A 21,189-nucleotide genomic window follows, 5' to 3' on the forward strand; every position below is an offset into this window, starting at 1 on the left:
AAAGTGTTGATTAATAATCCTTTAAATGAATGAATGGATAATTAATAGTCACTAAGAGTAATCTCATTATAGTGATGGCAAAATGACTAAACAAGAATATGGCTGGGTAGTAGTGTAGTTCTCTCACACAGTGATGCTGTTTAAACAAAACACAGTTAATACAATAAGATAATAGCACTTTCATAAAAACATCATGGCAGACTGCACTTGTCTTAATGGTATTGCTACATTTAGTTAACAGATAAATAAATGGATATTATTATTATTATTAATATTATTATTATTATTATTATCATTATTTTTAACGTAATTATTTTAACAAACAAAATTGCACACCGTAGACAGTATTTTCCCCAAAAGGGAAACATTTCATGCCTAATGCATATAGGCGTTTTCGGACAAAAAAGTTCTGGGTACTCCCTAAGGGGAACTAGGGATTGGGAAGGTTCCCTGAGAACTAGACACCTTCAAGGGCTTTTTTTCCGGTTGTATTCGCACTGCCAGTAGAGGCTCTGGAATGACGTACGCCAATGGGGTTTCAGCACGACTTCCATGTTCTGTGTTGTACTTACTCTGTAACTTTCACTTATTTCACCTCATGAGTCCACCAAAATCTGTGTCCGGACTCATTTAAGTTGGTAAAATAAGCAATCCAGTAGCTGAATCTTCACTCATATTAGATCTACAAGGTGTAATTTAAAAGTTTGTTCCGACTTTCGTAAGGCACGGGCACGCATCGGGACACCATGTGCCCGTGCATTTTTTTTCATTCAATGAACGTCGGAAAATAAAATAAATGTAACAAATACATTTTCATACATTTAGATTAATTAAAATACATTTATACAAAAATACTTTTTTTCATTTTCATTGGTTATTTTTTTATTACCGCCAAGTGTGCGTGGGCTGTCCACACCCAGAGCGATATGACTCAACCAGGGCAGACTGTTCTCAGTCCTAGGGACCGGCAATGGACCGTGGACTTGCGTCTGGACCAATCACCGTGCACTTACGTCACTGAAGGTTCCTCTCGTGCTGGTTAGTCCCTGCCCTGGAGTGGGACCTAAAAAAGTCCCGCAAAACGGCGTTCTAAGGACTACGATTGTGCCTAGTTCCTGCAGTGCGGACACAAAAAAAAGGGGCCATTCCTCCAAAAGTTACTTCCCCAAACTACCTCAAACTATGAAAAAGTTACTGCAATGGGAAATGCCTATTGGTGTATTGTATTGCTTAATATGAGGCATTCTTGTCAAGAAATATAAGCATATTCACATGCTCTGGGTTAAGCTCAGCATGTCGGCTGTTATTTTAGCTGAATGGAAGAATTATATAGGTTGCCGATTTCTTTTTAAAACGGACGAGACGTTTACTACTTTATTGCAATTATTTTCGAATAGCAAGTATAACTTGGGTGGCAGAAAGCGTTCAAAGATTTCAGAAATTGACTATACATAGATTACACCCATAAGTGGACACCGGGTCTCACTCCTCGTCTTTAAGGCAGGGAGGAAACCAGAGAGCTCATGAGGGACTTAAACCCTGAGACCTGAGATCCAACCAGCGCTGCTCGTCTTTGAACCAAACAAAATAATGGCAGGTGAACCATGCTGCACCAGTGGTTAGGGTAGTGTCAACATAACTGTTGAAAAAACATTTAGGAAGCCATCAGCAAAAACAAATTTGCTGTGTTTACACTTTGTATTTACAAATCTAGAGGTGCTTTTCAGGTATTTGTGTACGTTGTGTCTGGAGATGTTTCTGTGTGTGGGTACGGCTGAACAATTTGGGAAAATAATCAAATTGCGATTTTTTATTTATTTTTTATTTATTAAGATGAATATGCGATTGGGATTTAGTATGCGACTTTTCCTTCTGTTAAGTTCTTTATCTTCGGTATTATTCACTAAACACAAGGAATAAATTATTCTATAGTATGAGCAAGACAAAATTGGATACAGTCAACATATAAACTGCTCTTTCCTGTAGGCCAGGCCTACGTGTTATGATAAAATTAGATGAATATTGATGCATGAATTTATATGAATAACATCTCTTCATGTCAACTATTGAATTGTAAAAATAAAACCCTTCAATCACAGCAGAACATTGATTGATTCCACTTCAAGCCTTGCGATTGCTCGAATCTGAAAATTAACAATCGAAAAAAAAAATTTGCTTCAAATATGTTTCGGCAGAAAGTTATTCTTTTAAAATTGTGGCGCGCATACATCCACATGCACGGAACACCGCTCCGTGTGCTCAGGGACAGCTTTATACTCATTAAAAAAAAAAAATTCTAGACGCATTATTCTGCAAGAGGACTCGGCAGTCCGGAATCCGGACTCTACAGGCGTTCCAGGCTCTGCCAGCAGCACACGCCCCGCACAGAGCACCGCAGCCCGGGCCGGACCACCTGGTCTCACCGGGGGGCAGTGCGGAGGTTCGCTTAAAACAATCGCTATGGAGGAGGGGGGTGAGAGAGTCACAGAGAAATTGGCGCCATTACGCCTGGTTTCATTCTATTAGGAGAATAAAATAAACACACTGTTTTACCGCGCACATCGCTGACACGCGCATCTTCAGTACCATCTTCGGCACCCCATTTTTAATTGCAGGCTTTGCGATCTGAAAATTGCTTTCTATTAAATTGATGTCGGTTTGAATTCGATAAATGGTTCAGCCCTAGTGGGTAGCTAAAACCAGAGGGTGGGCCGAACACGTTGTTTGTGATCGAGTAAACCATTTTTTATGTATGATTATTAAATAATCCTATAAAGTCTAATAAAATTTGTTGGCAGCTCTGGATAGACCATATATTTTCACAAACCTATATTTTAATTGTCAGTCTGCTCAGGCAAATCGTGGGATAGCTCTAGTTGATGGACCAATCAGATTGTAGTGTTTAACATCATCGAAAATATCAACCAATAGCGTACTGCTTGAATAGGACCCCAAAATGTAAACATGCAGAGCGGGTCTTGGACTGACATAGCGGTATGATAGATTAGTTTGGCTCCAAACAAGTTCAGAAGCATAAAAAAAAAAAGTCTTGTTGTAGTTGTCGGAATGAATGAATGTTGAAGTATGGAATATAATCATATACTCTATCTAAGACGTCTAAAGACATTCCTTTTGCAGGCGCTTTAAATGGCCAGTGCTCTGATTTATTCTGCGACATAATTTTCTCATATTGTTCTAACATTAAACAGAGAGTAAAGATTTTGTGTATTTGTTATGGACCCTGACTACTTTATGGGCGTCTAATGCTTAATTTGATCTGTTTAGAACAATGTCCAAATAAACGAGTCATGTCTGCCATCTCATTCGATGTTTGACGTCTCATTTATATAAACCCAAACACGGGTATAGCTTAGCTAGCATGTAAACAGCGAAAAATATGTATTGCATGCATGTATCAAGCCGTACAACAAACATACACTTTTCAGTTGCGAGTTGGTCAAATTTTGCCCAAAGTTCTCTGGAGAGAGGGGGGGGGGGGGGGGATCTCAAAACAAAAGAAAGCCAAATTACTGAAAGAGCTGTAGCAAAATATGACCTAAGAGACAGCCACATTCCAGATGTGCCAGCTCACGTTGGCTACCACAGAGAATGCTACATGCAGTATGCCAGCAAAAGCAATATTGAAAGAGCCCACAAGAGTTGAGAAGAGACAGTACAGGACGTTGAAGCCTTGTGAAGCTGCTTTAAACTGTTTCACCATAGTTGTTTTGACCTAGTACATTTGTGTGTATAAATGCTAAGAAACCATTTTAAGCTGAATCATAAAAACAATGAGCACCATTGTTTCAGCGTTAAAAGCAGGGATAAATAGCAAGGTACTGTAGTTTCTAAAATACTGGGCGTAAACAGACAGTCATCCTGTCAAAGCGGGGATGCTGATCTAGGATCAAATTTATAACTTACAGTCTATGGAAGCCTATGTTTTTGGGGCTGTTTTCAGTCTGAAACAAATACGTTGAGGAAACTTAGGGCCCTGGAAGCGCAGGGTGGACCCCCACTCAATCCATGAAGAGCTGAGTCTAAAAACTGCATTCATAAGTCAAAAATTAGGCCAAGCACTAGGATGGGTGGGTCAGTTCTGCATCAAGTTGAAGTTCAAGAAGTTTTCAGGCTATTTTATTAGGCTTCAGCTATTTTTGTGTATTATTATTATTATTATAAGCATTTTCTTCAAATGTGTTTTGAAAAAAAATATGAACAATGTAATCAAGGCATCGGTGATCATAGACAGGTCAGGGCAGGTCCAGAAGATGTCTGATAGCAGGGCTGAGCATCTGCGGTCACCTGGGGGAACTGATTAGGAGAATTGTAAACAAACTTTAACTTTGGAAGCATTACTACTACAATCCATACAGTCATCACATATTTCTCTCTCCATCTAACCCCACCCCATTTTGTTTCTCATTCCAATGTATTACATTTACATTTAGTCATTTAACAGACGCTTTTATCCAAAGCGACTTACAAGGGAGAATAACATTCAAGCTACATTGCAACAGAAACATTAGTGTAACGATAAATAGATACTGCTAAGTAGTGCTAAGTAATTGTAAGTTAGGAGAGGAGGTGCTCCCTGAAGAGCTGGGTCTTCAAGTGCTTCTTAAAGACAGAGAGGGAGGCCCCTGCTCTGGTGGTTTTTGGCAGCTTGTTCCACCGACGTGGAACTACCAATGAGAATAACCTGGATTGCCGTGGTTGTGCAGCCGGCAGAGCCAGGCGACGCTCATTTGATGAACGAAGCATCCGGGGGGGTAACATGTGCTCTTACAAGAGCATTTAAGTAAGTGGGAGAATCTCCAACAATCACTCTGTAGGCAAGCAGCAGAGACTCGATGCGTTGACAGAACTTGATGCGAGCGGCTCGATAAGCAGCGGAGTAACGTGTGCCCTCATTGGCTGGTTGAGCACCAGTCGCACTGCCGCATTAGATGAGAATTCTGCTTTTTTTTGTCGTTGTTTGAGGATGAAATATTTTAGGATCAAATTTTTACATAACTTACTGTTAGGCGATCTGCAGACGATCTGCAGCACTCTGGTTCCTATTTATGGTGATTTTTTAAATTTGTCATGTTTCTATTTATTTTATATTGTTTATAGTGTGTACTTGATATGCTCTCTATTTTCTGCTGTCCCCTTTTTGCTGCTGGAACTATGTAAATTTCCCCGTTGTGGGAATAATAAAGGTTTATCTTATCTTATCTTGATGTCAACTTCTGTTATACATGTTATCTCGTCCACTCCAATCTCTGTCTAGTCTGGTCAATTATGGGCGAAGATACACTTATTTTTCATTAAAGATACACTTAGCCTACTGTAACACAGTCTTGGGTTTTGTCTTGTTTACATTAAATATGTCCAAAGTTTAAGTCCACTACTCCAACCAAAGAGCTGATAATGACATTGTATGCTACATGCTACACCAGGCTGTAATAGGAGACAACTTGAAGTGTAAGTGTGATGACAATGCATTTAGTAGGTTGCCAATATTGACTGCATCAAAGATGAAGCTAAGTATTAATATTAAAAATAACATATGTATTTGAATATGAATGAATATGAAATTACAGATGAATAAACACCTTACCTGACAGCAGTAACAGAAGCTTCTGAGCTCCAGTCGCCAATTCTTCTGATCCGTTTGTTTACTTCCTATTTGAACAAGTGTCATTGGGAGACATCAAGTCAGGTGACGCTCCAACAGGTTTTTGATTGGTTTGCGGTATAGTACATATAGCGTCGATCTAATCAATTTATGAAATGTGAGATCCCTTTCATCAAAATATGATCGACTTGAGACTGCCAACAAACGAGAAGGTGCTCAGAAAAAAAAAAAGGTTTATATGATGAAAACAGCGACTCCACCTCTGAGGATCCATCGTTTCAAAAACTAAAGCAGATAGCAGCCTTCGGCTCACCGCCTAAACCACAAAGACAGACATTCCTCAAAATAGCATCGGCCTGAATCATGTCTGACTGATCAACACAGATGTCTGGGAAATACTGCAGTAAAGGGCAGTTTTGTTTAGAGAATACTGAGAATAATAATAATAAAAAAAATCTTCTTGCGGCCAAGCAAAAGATTTTTCTCCATTTTTTAAAAGTTCAAAATGTCTTCTTTAACTTGGGCGACATGTTGTAATGTAGATTCCTTTAATCATCCGTTCCTTTGAATAAAGTACCTGAACGAGTGGCTTAAGGTGGAAATGCCCACAGAATGAACCCATAGAAACTGTTGTTTCCGTGAAGGTAGAGACGATCATTTGCATTTTGCCTCAAGTTAGTTGCCATTTTGAGATGAAAATTCACCAGTTCAATTCTATTTCAATTGACCGGTTCAACATTCCATTGTGTCCCATTCTAACAAGGTCCATTGTTCAGTATACCGTGGGATCACAGATAAAACTATGGTGGAAGATAGGGGCCCAACATGGCAGCACAGATAGCCCGTTTTTTTTTAACCTCCTCTTTTGTGCTGTCTCAATTGGGCAAGTCACCGATCAATCACCTGGCCTCATATTAATTCCATGGCTATGGCTCCATCATCCTTGCTTTTATATAATCTCATCCAGACATCGGGAACGCTCCCTTCATGTCCCTAGCATATTCACTATGCATTAGGTTGCATTGGGATCTATACTATCTATAATTCATGCTACCGATCAGCTTTAGAGTGGATTTAAGGCTTTAGTATGTATGATCAGTTTAGTGGTCATATTGTCTATCCTTCAGCTTATTACTCTGAAACATAGACTAGCTACTGCAGTGATGGCTTATTTAGACTTGCTTTAATGTTTTTTTTCAACTTTTTAACGCATCAATCTAGTGTTTTTCCATCTCGATCTTCTACCTGCGCAGCTGCCGGCTATTAAGGTCTCCAGTGACATATCATCAGCTACAATTGAGACGTTTTTCCTTCTAGATCTGCAATATTAAGTCGCCCCTCGAGAAAACTACAGATGATGTGAAGTTTTTCCCTAATCGCAACTAATGAACGGAGCCTTTGGTATGGATGCTTGTGCGCCGTAGCAGCAGCATGGTGTTCTGCGAGAGTAAGGTGCTGCTGTAAAGTTATCTCCTTCAGAATAACTGATTTAGAATCAACTCACAGAACAGTACGCAATGAAACGGCATGTTAAATAGACTCGCTTGGACCGAATTAGGTTGTTGTCGGGTAAAAGTCTGCCTGGGTCTTTTATTTTCTTCTAAATGACTACTGTTAATATAGCTACGAGAAAAGGGCTGGTTGTGATTAAAAGGATAATGCTGGCTGTTCTGACCCTTTTTTGACATTAAACTGATTTGATTTCAACCAAAATATTGAGCTGCTGGTCTTTAATGGCCTCAATGCAAAACGACAAAAGCACCACAAATCTCTGAAAGAACACATCCTCATGTTCCGCGAAACAACTGAAGGGACCCGGCGGGCTTTTTATTTTATCATGTTAAAATCAACCAACAATTAATGTTGCAACAATGCGGAAGTGAACACTGATCTGGTCATTCCACAAATTGTTTACTTCCGCATTCATGAATCAAATTTGGATAACACAGCAGTGGGTTCAGGAAATCACTTTATATTTGTATAATTGACTTAATGTTGTTCACAACCATTTCAAATCATGCCTTTTAAAGTCTGCCAGTCACACAAATGTATATTTTCAGAATAAATCTGTGCACTATAAGGCACCGAACTGGATTTCTTACTATTTATGTTTCTTGCTATTTCCCATTCTTAGTTTATAGATTTTTTTTTTTTTGTATAAATAGTCTGTAAGCTCTACCTGCTTGCCAACATTTTAATATAAATACGCAGAGGACGTATTTTTATATAATTTAATCAACATATACATGTTTGTTTATGCGTTTGGACTATTGTACTTTTCATTAGGAATGTACATGTTTACAAAGCTTAGCCCTGAGACCTTGTGCTCTGGCATATTGCGAGGAATAGCTGAGGGTGTTTAAGCCTGATCCTTTTAGCAGAGGCTTGTTTTCAGAGCAGGTAAAGCAGGGTATATATGGAACTTGCTGCCAGATGTCAGAAGCAAAAAGCGAAATAGTTTCCAGTTAGGCTGAGGGTCTGCAATGTGCAGTGTATTTGCTTCCCAGATCCAGCTGAGAGATTTGTGTCTGTGTGATGTTATCACTGCCACGGTCCTTAAAGTGTCTGTTTCCTCTTCTCCCTACTCTCCGTAAACAGGAAGCATTTTTTCCTTTCTTCCATCATCTCTTTCCGTCTCCTAGTCCCCTCTCTCCCCTCCCCTCCCGTCCCCTCTCCCCCACTTTGCGAGGACGTGCATTGGATCCACACAGTGACAGTTTGGTCCCCAGTTGCCAGCGCAGATCCTCATTATGAGAAGTAAACAGGCAGTTGTGTGAGCTGTTCAAAAAAACACAAAACAGTTTTGAGTGACATAGCGACGTGCCCTAGGAGGTGTATCATGCATTTCTTACCTATTTTTTCCTGCTTCTATTTTTGGAATTCCTGTATTTATTTTTATTTTTTTTGTTCCTCTCTGTCTGGGCTTCCCCTGGAAAGCTGTCAGAGCCGGTGACTTAGAGCTCCACTCGCAGATGCTGTTGTCGGCGTCTTGTTTGTCCGTGTTGCAGTTTGATTATAGCGTGGATTAGTGCCAGGCATCAACAACACCTAAATGGGATTGACTGTATTGCGTTGATATTATTCATCATTATGAATAATTACAATAACAATATTATATATAACAACATATATATATATATATAACATATATACTTATAATAACAATATTGATGGCACGGGGCGCGTCGTCGAATGCTGCTCACTGCTCCTGGCTGCCCCCCCAGAGTAAAGGTCAAGCCAGGATGGGTCAAATGCAGAGGCCACATTTCACCAGCCACCATTCAAAAAGCATGTGTGTGTATATGCATGTGTTGTAGTGTGGCGTGTCGTGTCATGTGATCAGTAAAGATTCTTCTAATTCTTCCAATTCTAATTTTAAAAATTCAGTGGCGTTCAATGCCAATGCTTAGAACATAGACCCAAGTAGTTTGTCGCTTCTACATCAGGGAGCCACAAATGAAAGTAAAGGCTTGTACAGTAGTAATGGGTGCGTCAAATGATTGCTGTTTTATAAAAATAGGTTTTCTAAGAGCAGCATATGACATTTAACACAGTATTAACAATATATATTTTTAAATGATAACGAAAAAGGTATTGCTCAGTAATCTGTATCAAATTCAAGGTATCGATATCTTCATCAGTATTGGCACCAGTATTGACTGACATTACTCAGCCTGAACATGCATGTGGTCAGTTTGTATGTGTGAATGTGGTTGGCTGCATGTGCGCCTGTGTGGTGCCAAAGCGGCTCCCTTAGGGCCTCACAGCCCAGATCCAGCAGAGTTAAGGGGGTATTTGACAGAGCAGGTGTCGCAGGGGCGGACCAGCCATGTTTGTTGCTGCTGGGAGGCAGTATGCCACCCTGGGAATCCTTCTGTTACACCATGTGATGCTAACAGACACACACACACACACACACACACACACACACACACACACACACACACACACACAAAACACATGCAGACCGCATGGCTGAAACCCAAACACACATGCATGCATGCAAACACATTGAGTACATCAAGTGTCAAAACGCACATGCTCATTGTCTTTAACTCTCATCCTGAGCATATAGCCACTGGTCTGATAGTGGTGTTGAGAAGAAGCGACAGAAAATACAGTGTTTTAAGTTTGCCTGGGGTGATGTGTGTAAAGAAAATCATTCACATTTTTTATTTTTTATTTTTTAATATTTTTTATTCAAATAATAAATTCTAAATAATGACAAAACTATGAGAGTATTTAAACAACACACCTAAACAATAAAGAGCTTAAGCAAAACTATACTTTAGAATAATAAACAATAAGTGACTTATGACACCACTTTTAAGTTACTCTTAAAAAGAAGCGCAGAAAAAATGGATGCTATTTTTGCCAGAGGTGAACGCCGGTCGTAAAATGTTAAATACTACCTGCAGCTCTGATCAGAGCGATCTTTTCTCCAAGCAATGCAAATAAAACCTTTATTTATTTAACAGAGATGTTTTTAATTTACTCTGTTTCCTGCTGCTGCTCTGCTGCATACCAGATCACTGATGGCTCCAGAAAAAATCCCGCCCGTGTTCTCTCGGCCCGGTAAACACTTAGCCCGGGCACGGTCAGCGGTTGGGAACCGCTGCATTAGAGGACATTCTGTCGGTGATGGTTGGATTTATTTCCCACTTTCCCACATCAGTGGAATTACTGGACATTCTGGTCAAAGGCGCACTCTCCCTTGTACTCACAGGGATGCCGATGCATCGTGCGTCTCCGCCTACGTGGACTTGACCGGGAATATTTCTCACAAATGTGCGTTCGCTGTACAGCAAACTGAATGAACTTATATTGAACTTTTTTTTTTTTTTTTGTAATACTTCAATTACTTGAAACATGGCGGACAATATTACCCACAAAAATACGGGGAGTATCGCAAACCTGTTGGTGATTTCGAAGTTCGTAATGATAAGCTCATCTTGATCGATTTTTGATTTTTAAATCAGAATTGTGACAACCTTATTGATTTGGTGAAGGGCCGAGTTCAACATTCTTTTCTGTTTTATTTCATCTATTTGTCTTTATGACTACACATTGTATTGAGTAAACAGACAAAGGTGTTTGAGGACATTTTTGTTGTGATGTACTTTCTTTGTTTATGGTAAATTATGAATATAAATAATAATATATAATTAAGAATAGTAATTAATATAATAAATATAAATAAATAATAAATTATCTAGAGTATGAGTAATTAGTAGTTTGACTCTCATTGGTAGCTCTTCTAAAACCATAGTAGAACTTGACCATAGTGGATATTTTTAAATTCAAAATACACTCTAGTAAGATATGTTTTTCAAGATCCCCCCCCCCAAAAATAGCCATTATGTCATTGTCTTTCCTTTAGAAAAGAGAAACCTATAAAACATGACCGCGGTATTGTAAAATGTGAGTGTGTTGTAAAAGCCAAACCGGCATACTTACAAACACCATGTATTGCCCAGACCCAGCCCATGGTTTCCCATGAAACCATCTGGGAACAAGGGCATAATGGGTCATTCTGCTTGACTGAGCCCATGTCTGCCGTGACACGTGTCATAGATGCACAACGCTGTTTAGTGATTTCCTCTTGCTGTGAGAAGCATATCCTCCTTCCGTGTCCTTTTCTCCTGTGTGCATATTCATTCCTCCACCCATATTCTCTCATGTCTGCTTTGTGCCTGTCTGTCCCTTACCCCTCCTTCCCTGCCTCCCTCCCTCTCTCTTTCTCTCGCTCGCTCGCTTGTTCAAATTTATGGCAGGAATTGCGTCTGTGTAGATCGAATGGAAAGAGGCTTGCGTAGGAGAGGAGACAGACACCGGGATAGCAAACAGGGAGCGCACTGTAAGGACGGGGGAGTGAAGGGCTTTTGGCTGCTTGTCCCAGCTGGGGTCGTGGAGAGAGGAACAAAGAGGAGAGGAGGAGGAGGAGGAGTAGTGTTGGGTGTTTTGATAATTTCAGAAACAGTATCTGTACTATGACTCTGAGGCCAATCTCCTAACAATCTTTTTCTTGTATTAGAAATGGTGAATGAAAGATCATACACGGCCTTTAAATAAAACCTAGAATTTTAACAAAAACAATTAGTCTTACTGTACAAACCTTTGTACAAACTACTTAAGAGATAAAATAATGTTGATGCAATATGGTTGATACCCTAAAAGCATTGAATTTTAAGGAGGTGGTTCAGGGTGAGTGGAGGTCTATAAGAGATGTAGTCATCATGACATCACAGCACAGCTGAACGGCTACGTATGTGTTGTTACACACATTTGTAAGTCACCCTGACAACCGTCTCAGCACACACACACACACACAGGCAAGACTCCAGTTAAGTAGGGTCATCATCAGGACAGGTGTGTGTGTGTGTGTGTGTGTGTGTGTGTGTGTGTGTGTGTGTGTGTGTGTGTGTGTGTGTGTGTGTGTGTGTGTGTGTGTGTGTGTGTGTGTGTGTGTGTGTGTGTGGGGACTTCTTTAGATGCATGCAGGGCAGTAGCTACTGTCAGCTATGTTTGTTTTCTCGAGACCACGGATCTGGAGCATGATTCAAAAAGATGTGACGGGTATTGGAGGAAATTGGTAAAATTGGAGCATAAACAGAACCTGCAAATTCTTCCATGCTTTAAACCGTGTCAAAGCCGCCGCAGCACATTCTTACACATTGCATGCACCAACTGCTTAACACCAACAACTAACATCTTAGTAAAATTAAAGTGTTTATTTTTAAATTAACCTTAAATATCCGTTCAGGAGAGAGTATTCTGGCAATAAAATTGTGTTTGTTTTGTGTTTATTTATTTTTTCCCGTCACCAGCCCAACGACCGGCGGCTCACCGCGATTGCCCCGATTCCCTCCCCGGCATCGGAAACATTGGTTTTTGAGCGAAAAGTACGATAAAAGCAATACATGAAATGTTCAATACACAACGATACAGCATTACATGGATCATTATTAATTGAACTGGGCAGATGCAGTCCACGGTGCTGCGTCTTCGACGTCGTCAATGCCATGAATGCGCGGAACCCGTGCACAGGGGGTTGCAAATCCCTGCACACAGATTAGTAATCCATGGGTATGGTTTAGTAATCTGTGGGTACAGTTTATAAACTGTGCTCATGGTTTCCTTACATTGCTTTACATCATAGGCCGTGGGGGGTTCCGATGGTGTTGAAACGTGCCCATTTATTGTAGAGAGTGGAGAAGATGAATAAGCCCGGAGCAGATGGAAATGTGTCATGACAAGGGCTCCGTGTGTGTGTGTGTGTGTGTGTGTGTGTGTGTGTGTGTGTGTGTGTGTGTGTGTGTGTGTGTGTGTGTGTGTGTGTGTGTGTGTGTGTGTGTGTGTGTGTGTGTGTGTGTGGGGAGATGGGTGATTTAGCCTGTGCTCGTTGTTTGCTCTGACGAGCGACAGGCGTACAGCCACCCCTGATCCCGGGCCCAATTACCTAGACCTAGGACAGGTGTGGCTGCTTAAACCACACCACAAGTATATTTTGTTTGCTTGTTTAGTTTGTCTGTTGGTTTCTCTTTCAAGCTCTCGCTGTCTCTCTGTCAGATTTTATGGAGCCAATCCCTACTTTAAGATTCAAGATTCAAGAGGTTTATTTGTCACATACACAAGTCATGAAACAGTAATGGAAGTGTGAGACAGAAATATGTGTTGTTGCCATTATAACAGCAATGCAATGTTTAATCTGTGATTGTCTGGGGAGCCTAAGTGGTATTAATAGAAGCTCTCACCTGTCATGATGACAGTTTCCAGCTGTTTACCTTGTGACTTTGTCAAGGTATGTGGTGTTTATACTGGGAGAGACAAAAGAAGAACGGGACGAGAAATTATGAGTCATCCAAGGGGGATAGACAGACAAAAATATAGGAACATACTTTTAGTGCTGCCTAGAGCACATAAGCTGACACTGTGTGTGGGATGGCTGCTGCATTACAAGACACTAAGCAATAACAAGTCAACTACGCACTGGTATTCACAGACACACACACAAACACACACACAGGCTGGTGATATAAAATCCCCAGTGGACTAGAGTGACGTCTTGGCTTTAAGTAGGCCAAGGACCAGATTGAAGGACACACACACACACACACACACACACACACAAATACACACTCAATCATATTCAGTCTCCATCTTCTCATTCTCTGCGGATTGTTCAAAAATAGCAGATTAATCCAGTGAAATGAGCTGCTGTGAGAATCTGTCCATCGTTCCTCTCTCAACCCCCCCCCCCCCCCGGTCTTTGTAGCCTCACTCCTCTTATCACATTCCATGACCAGCAGAGAGCCTCCAGCACTGTTTGACCTCTGGCTGTGGACAGAGGGAGGGAGGGGAGGGGAAAGATGAATGATTTAAATCAAATTACAGGAAGAACAGGGAGGCTGGCAATGTGTAAATGGTTGATAGCTTATTTGTTTTCTTCACTCTTAACCTGGAATCAATGATAATGCCTTTACTCTCAGAACGAGAGCTGCTGGTTAAAAAAATCTTTTGCTGTCCGCCTGGGTAGCTGTAAGAAAGATGAGTACTATCAAGTGTGCGGTATGCAGACAGGAAGTATGTTTCATACTGTGGGGTGACACAGTTTCTCTCTGGTCTCTGATCCCAGTGGTTCGCCGTTGTCTCTCTGGTTACTTGTGACGTTCTTCTGTTGGCTATGCATCCCTGAGGTGCCATTGGAGCACTCTGGGTCAGAGCTTTAGGGCAGATTTGGGAAAACCACAGCCCATTCTCCACATAACTGCTACGCATGAGAGCGAGAAAGGGTCAAAGTATTTCAGCACGTAGTTATGTTAGCTGTGTTTCTCCTGTTCCCCAAAGTTTATCAGGGCAAAGCAGTGAAAGAATGGACTTATGTCCTTGGAATGTTTGTTTTTTTCATTTCGTTTTTGTGGGGAATTAACTCCCCATAAAACATTGTTGAAATTAATTTGTGAGTATCTGGCTCAATCCACTTGGGACAAATGAAAATACATCTGGGCTTTTTAAGATCTCTTCGTGTAATGTGAACTTCAGTTTGGAGCGCTTCTTGTGACAACAGATCAGACGGACAAATACAGACGATTACAGATATTGATGAATAGCCCATGTTTATAGGTTTTCTTTTTCCCACCTCCTTCTGCAGGGAGCATGTTTGAGTGACAACCAAAGGAGGAAGTGGGATCTCTGAAGCTCCGCCCCCTCTGCTGGTGGAGCCCCTCCACATCTGGCCGGAGACCCCTTTACTCGCTTGAACAGGTACAGTATGAGGATAGAAGGTCTTTTACACTAGTTTGGCTTTTTATTTATGTATCTGGAGCAGTTCTGTTTAAATGTGACCTCTCTCTGATCTAGTGCTAGGTGCTAAGATGATGAATATTAACAATTTGGAAAAAAGTGTCAATTATTTTTCCCTACCTCTAAATAAAAGGGATTAACTGGACTGTGACCGCTTAAATATATATTTCAGAAATCAGAAACACCAATATGTCAATGTACACAGGAATTTGTCCTGGTGCAGGAACATGAAAGATAGGACAAACATAGTTACACGAAGAACAAAATGCATATTGCGCACTGCAGAGGGCGAACCTTTTATAAGACAAATTTCCTCATAAGCAGTGAGGTGAAATGAGCGAGAACCACATTTACCCAAAATGTATTACATTGAGAACAGGCGAACAATTACAATACAATTATGTTTTGACATATGTTTTGAGGCTATGACAATGCTATATTTGGAGACGGATAAAACGTTAATAAAGAAGGGTTGACAATAAGTGGCCTGGTCAAATGTTTGGTCAGTAGCAGTGGTGGGAAAAAGTACTTGAAAACCGCACTTGAGTAATGGTAGCGGTATGGTAATAAAAAACTACTCTTGTAAAAGTTGAAGTCAATCATTAGTACACAACTCGAGTAAAAGTTTTAAGTAGCTGATGCAGTACTATTAAAAGGTACATTAAGTACCTTAAATAACCCACCCTTGACAACATTTCATCATCACATATAATTTCAACATCAGCCCCATCCACCCATACTATACACTGTATCTCTCGGGAAAGCAATGTATTTGTATGTATTGATACATATCAAACATCAATTATTGAAGGGGACCTGTTAAGAAAAACTCACTTTTTCAATGCTTATGCACATACATTTGGGTCTCTGATTGGCCTCCTAACACACAAACTGTAAAATGAGACACTTTTTTGTGAGCTGCCTTTGTCAGAAAACATGGGATTCACAAGCCATTCACATTTGTGTCTCCTTTCTACGTCACTTGGAGATTCACTAGTATTAGAACCCCCCACCCATCTGAGTAACTCCACCCACGGCTGTAGAACTAACGAGCCCCGCCAACTCCCTAGGCATGGGAACTGCTCTGTTGGCTGCACAGACCAGCACAAATCTTTTAAAAGAGAGATTAATTAATACCAACTAGCTGTGACACAACTGCAGATCAGGTAAATGTAAGTATTTAAAAAATAATTGTGCTGTGTGTTTCTTTCTAAAAAAAAAAAAAAAAAAACGGTATGTAGAAGGTTGACTGTAGGATGCACCGGTGCGGGGCGATCTGCTGAAACATAACCATGTATTTATTTTATTCTGTTTTCTGATGTTTCCTTATTGAATTAAACAAAAAAAAGCCCAGTGCTGTGTCCCGTGCGGTACAACCAGCAGTGCAGTAGTGCCCCTTGCCTTATAAAAGTCAAAATAAACTTTTAAACTAGGCCTTGTAGATCCAATATGAGTGAAGAATCAGCAACTGGATTTCTTTTTTCTCGCCTCAAATTTGCTCAGAAACAGATTTTGGTGGACTGCTAAGGTGAAATAAGTGTTTACCTACTTCATACAATGGAGCACTATTACTCATGCTCAAACCCCATGAGCTCACAGAACTCGTGGCCTCAGGAGGGAGGTAACACACACTGAAACAGCACGTCAGGAACAGGAGGGGTTTTGAGGCATGTTAGAATGGCTAGAATGCATAATCTGAGTAGTATTTTATTTTAAAAAAAACCTCAAAGACATGTTTTGTGGACCTCTGAGGCCTGTGTATATTTGTTGAAAAGGAGTATAATAGGTCCCCTTTAATATAGCAGTATCAGTTGTATGCCAAATTGTCCACAAGTAGAAGCAAATGAGTGTCTTGCTGGAGGACATGCAGGTCTGAACCTATATAGTTAAATTGCAGCTTACTGCAGAAACAAGGAGACTTCCAAATTATTTGAGCTTGACTAGCCATCACAAAACAATTACCCAATAGTTACACTGAAATACTGGCATTTTACTTGTCAAGGGTAGCGGGAATACAGCATTGGATAATTGACTAAATTACTTGTTTAGTCATTTATTTTTTGAAGCACTTCCTTGTTGCATGTTGCATACGTCTGTTAGTTGCACCTCTTCCAAGATTCTGTGAAGGACACAGTATAATAATTTGTGCTGTGATATATTGGGTTGCTAGGTGGACCAAACCATTAGAGACAAAACAAACAAAAATGTCTTGGAACCCATTGATTCAAAGAAATTGATGGGGAAGAAAAACCTCTGCAGTGTCTGGAGTGGAGGTTTCTGTGTTTAATTTGAAAGTTCATGAGGAGGAGAGAAGCTTGGCGTTGTGTAAATCCTGGTTGTAGTCTTCCAAAACAAATAAATGTACAGTACATTACGATGGGATAGTTAAGTTATTACTACACAATATTACAGTGGGAACTGTCCTCACTCTGTTTAATATCCAATATTGATACCATCATTTTGAAGATTGATACAGTACTGGAAAGCAAAGATTCTCACATTCTGACTGTTGGGTATGTGCTCTTTGTACTCCACAACATTACGGCAAATTATGGCACATTACTTTCATCTGTTTATGGTATGAGTGTATATGTGTACATCTGTGTTTATGGATGTTGATTGTGTTTTTGGGTGTGAAATGAGAAAAAAAAATCGAATTACGAGTCCTTAAGGAGCAATTACAGAGGCGTCACTTGGTCCGAGGGTAGGGATGTTGTTTCTTTGATTTGTCTACGCTACATTCTAGTATATGTGTGTTTTTGGTTTGTTGTTGCAGCTAGTCTGTCCACTGTCCTCCCCAACCAGCCAGGGAACTCCCCCATAACTAATGTGTATTGATTTCGGTCAAAATGCCTGAGTGACTGGAGATTATAGTGTTTAATTCCAGTTTGCATCCATGCCCAGCTTTGCATTGGTAATCAATTCAGACCTCTTTTTTGCTGCCATGGGCACTCTGTTTGTTTCCCTCTTCTCATTTTGCCTTTTACTCCTCTCTCCTGCTGTTTTACATGCTTCTCAGGCTCGTCTCGGTCTTTCTGCCTTCCTCTTTTTTGTAGGGCTGAGCAGTATACATCCCTTCTTAAGTATATTAGTACCGTTTCACTGAAAACTGTATTGTATATACTAAATTGTATTGTTTTGTATCCAAAACATAAATACCCATGGCCGAATCCGTATTACAAATCCCACTTTGCAACAGTATTATGAAGAATTAATTGATAAAATGTGTGTTCTCTTTCAATAAAGTGGTGTGCCCATTCATAACAAGACACAATGAGATATTTGTTGGAAAACATTTAAAGTCATGTGTTATGTCATGAAATATCACCATACAACAACAAGATAAAGTCATGATTTGATGTCTTGACCTTATTTCCCAGAGCTGCTTCTTTGTTTCCATCGCACCATGCGGAGGGAGACTGACCTGGAAATGCAGTGAGCCCTTTGTTACAGGAAGGTCGTACACCTCGGCTCTTCCTGGGGAGAGCGATGGTCCGAAAAGAAGCGGGACACCTTGTTCTGTTTGACGTCCTTAACGTTAGCTCATGCCTCGCTCTGCTCCGATTGAGATTCATTAGAACTACGCTGAATTTTACGCTCAAATCAGCAGCATCTTATTAACACTTGGTTTGGCGGGCACACATGGCCCACCACAACTCACTGGCTTACGTGAATACGCTTTAAATTGCAGCGTGCCCTTTGAGAACATGGTTTAAATATGGTACTGGTTTAAATAACAGCATTTAGTTATTTACCATCACAGACTTGTCGTCATTGAGTCATACGTTAATGTTGCTTTCTTTTATTCACTCACTCATAAATATATGCTCTTACCCACACACACACACACACACACACTCACACTAACAGGATCACAGAAGGGAGGCTCCCCGTTTGGAGTTCACAAATTGTAAGGCAGTGAAACTCTCGTTCTTCTTGCCCCACCAAAGGACTGCCAAGTGCTTGGGAGAAGTAGCGGTTGTGCAATCTCTAAAGGGGATTAGGTCTGTGGAGAAGTAGAGAGGTGGATGAGCCAAGAAAAGAGAGAGAGAGAGAGAGAGAGAGAGAGTTAGGGCTAGGACTAGAGAGAAGGAGAGAGAGAGAGAGACACACACACACACACACACACACACACACACACACACACACAGAGGGTTATGGCTAGAGAGAGAGAGCTGTTAAGGAGTTCAGTGAATTGTGTTCTCTCAGGGTAGTAGTGATGGCAACCGCTGTTGAAAGGAGAGGAGACGTCACGGAGAGTGTGGGGTTGGGTCGGAAGGGGGCTGTCGTGGTGCGAGTGAAAATGAGAAGGAAAGGCAGGGGGAGAAACGGATGAAGCGGAGACATGAAAGTAAGATGGCAAGACCATGATATGGTAATGGCTGAGGAGGAGCGCAGAGATGGAGGGATAGAGAATTCTATGTCTGTTTAACGTCACAGGGAGCAGTGCTGTTTAAAAAAGACCTCAAAGAGGCTTGCGCTTAATATAAACTTAACTGACACAAACACACAGGCGTGCGTGCGCACACACACACGCACACACACACACACACACACACACACACACACACACACACACAGACACATACATACTCAATGGGGAGCCTGGGGCTGGCGTGAGCAGAGAAGAGTCCTGAGGAGTCCTCTCCTCTGCCATGCCTGATTACAAATGCAGTGAGCAGAGCAGCATGGCTGGGAGAAAGTCTATGTGTAGAGTCAGTGTATGTGCATTAATCCTCTGCTCGGCTGCTGCTCAGAGCGTCGCTGTCTGCTCACTCTGATCAATCGCTAACCAGATGACTTCCCCCTGACAGCATTTTCACACAACTTTGTGAACCAAGCATATAGTGAGAGCGTGCCTGTCACGTGTGACGGCGTGGGGACCGTCCTGTCATGTCAGGACTGGGTTAAAAAAGAAAGAAAACTCAAATCTATCAATTCTCTCATACAGTTCCATTCTATTGTTTCAATTTCTAAATCGATTTGAAAATTGTAATACAAACGCTTTATTTTGCAAATATGGAAGTTATGCAATCATATTCCAACACTAAAAAATTAAGCACCACCAAAGCCACAAATTTATTTAAATATTTAATTATTGTGTGAGACGGAATTTGTTCCATTGAATATTTTTGTAATGCATGTCAGATGTATAAAATGTATAAAATGTCAATATATTGATATTAAATCTTATTGTGAGCCAGCTCGTCAATATCGGATCGACTCAACCTTGAGTCAAACCGTGACCCTTTGTATTGAAATCGATAGCAAGCCCAATATCCAGCCCTGCTCTTTGTGCGTGTCATTATGTTTTTTACGCATGTGCATGTGCAAGGGGAGAGATGGGCGGGTTTCTGTTGTCTTTGTTATAGAGGTCAAATTAGGTCAGCTCTGCTCTATAATTGTATTTGTATTGCAATTGGAAATAGAGTTGCCGTAGAGTCCGCCTATTTTTGTGGGGGAGAGAGAGAGAGAATGCAGGTGCAGGTTAACATCAAAACGGAGATAAATGTGTAAAAGCACAAAAAAAAGGAGCGTGAGATAAAGAGGGATGATAAGAAGGAGAGCAGTGAGAGCAGGCAGAGATACCACTCAGCCCACGCTCTCACTCTGCGCTGTGAGGAGTAACACCTGTGCGTATGAATGTGGGAACACGGCGGTAATCTCACCAGCGGAGGCAACGCTCGTGAAATACGAAGCCGTTTTCAATTGAACACTTGAACACAAAGGGTGCCGCGTGGATGAACCGTCATTTACGGGATGCTAAATTGCACTAAAAAATGATGAGGGAGTGACAAATGGGCCAATGTTTGTTTTTTCCTGTGACTGCAGCTATGGCGTTCTCATAGTTTGAGGTTTAAAATTTAAAAACATACTAATGAGCAAATAAGCTGTGCATATAATTTTTGTGACTTATATTTTCATAGTTGTATTTGTTTGTTATGTTCACTCTTCATTTTCAGTTCATACACACGTCAACTAAATATATCATAACTTGGGTGGCCAAAGAGCTTATTTGGAAGGTGGACCGAGATAGCAAGAAGTCATGATATTATAAGCAGTGTTTCCCCTAGGATGGAGTTGTTGCAATTTTTTTGCGTGCATGCTCGTGCGTACTATGTGAGGCAGCCCTCGCCTGTTATTATTATTATAAGGGATCCAGCCCGCCTATTGTTTTTGCTTTGATTTTTATTATTAATGTTCTTGGTATTTTTTGGGCTAAAAGTGGCGGAAACACGGCAACCGCAGTACGCACAGACATG

At 40.8% G+C, this 21,189-nt stretch overlaps 1 protein-coding gene across 1 annotated transcript in view; it reads left to right on the forward strand.

Annotated features, from left to right (window-relative positions):
- Positions 1 to 21,189, forward strand: part of galnt1 (UDP-N-acetyl-alpha-D-galactosamine:polypeptide N-acetylgalactosaminyltransferase 1) — a 55,414-nt gene that overhangs the window by 13,391 nt on the left and 20,834 nt on the right. Inside the window, exon 2 of the mRNA XM_080004969.1 lies at positions 14,775 to 14,887. The gene's annotated coding sequence lies outside the window, so the exon portion shown is untranslated. The remainder of the gene's footprint in view (positions 1 to 14,774; positions 14,888 to 21,189) is intronic.

Source organism: Zeus faber (assembly GCF_960531495.2).
Source record: "Zeus faber genome assembly, chromosome: 8".
Lineage (NCBI taxonomy): Eukaryota > Metazoa > Chordata > Actinopteri > Zeiformes > Zeidae > Zeus > Zeus faber.